This window comes from Acyrthosiphon pisum, chromosome X (assembly GCF_005508785.2).
Source record: "Acyrthosiphon pisum isolate AL4f chromosome X, pea_aphid_22Mar2018_4r6ur, whole genome shotgun sequence".
In the NCBI taxonomy this organism is placed as follows: domain Eukaryota; kingdom Metazoa; phylum Arthropoda; class Insecta; order Hemiptera; family Aphididae; genus Acyrthosiphon; species Acyrthosiphon pisum.
In genome coordinates, this window is record NC_042493.1 from 77680398 (window position 1) to 77681691 (window position 1294).

Below are 1294 nucleotides of genomic sequence, written 5' to 3' on the forward strand. Positions count from 1 at the left end.
ATGTATTTGAAAAAAAGTTTAAAAATATAAAAAATACATTTATTACATCAAAAAATTTGTAATGATTCCCTCTACGCCACGGCACTTTTTTGGGTGCATTATTGTAGCGCCATGAAAAAGTTAATAGTATAAAATCATATTCATTTATGGCCGCCGGCGGTCATGTGGCGTAGTAGTAATGATCAACTGTGGCCACCGGCGGTCACAAAAACATACAATTTGAAATTTATAAATGACCGCCGGTGGCCACATGGCGGTCAACGTGTTAATATATATAGGTATCATGTATTAATGTACAGCAACACGACAATATAAAATATGATTGTAATCAGGGCTGTGAATTTAATGCACTAAAAATCTTATTTAGTCTACTTATTTAAAAGTTAAAAAAATTATTTATTGACAATAATTAAAAAAGAAATTTGAAAAATCGATAATGTTTCATGGCTATATATAAAGCTTTAAAATTGTAAAAATGTTATCAAGTATAGAAAATATTAATATGAACGTCTGGGGAAAATTAAAGGATCGACGGTCAATTGTTTTTGTGTCACAACAAAAAAACCAAATCGTTTGTTTTCATAATTGGTATTGGATCGCTTTAAATCTAAAATAGCAAGTATCAAAGTCCACACATACTGTATAAATATTATTTTGATTATAATTTTAGTTGGATAATTATTATATATATGTCGTAGGCATATAGTCAAATCAGGCATTTTATTAAATGCCTAGGCATATAGTCAAAAAATTTAATGTTTATGCAATTTCACTATCCGCCTAGACATTTAGTCAAATGCCTAGTCATTTAATTAAATGACTATAGGCATTTAACTAAATGACTATTTCATGCCAGGCAAATAATAAAAAAACATTTTGTATTATTTTAAAAATTTAAATATATTTTCTATCAGTTATATTATATTATATTATATTTTTATATATAAAAAAGCTGTGTATTATTTATTAATATGAAAAACACGTAGGTATATATGAAATAATATGTTTAATTTTGTGTCATTGTGTCAACTATTACTATTGTTTTAAAAATGAAATAATAAAAAATAAATAAAAAAGTTATATTATAATTACAAGTTTTTGTTACTCATTACTTGTTGTCACATGTTGTTATTTGGTGGCATTTGCTGGAACATTTAAGATTTTTCTTAAAACATAAGCACCTATAGGTTTGACATTGCCGCTTTCCTGATTGACATTGACATTTAACAAAACCTTGACCGTTGAAAATTGATAAGTTTGCTACTGCTTCACAGTTCACGTATGGACACGAATT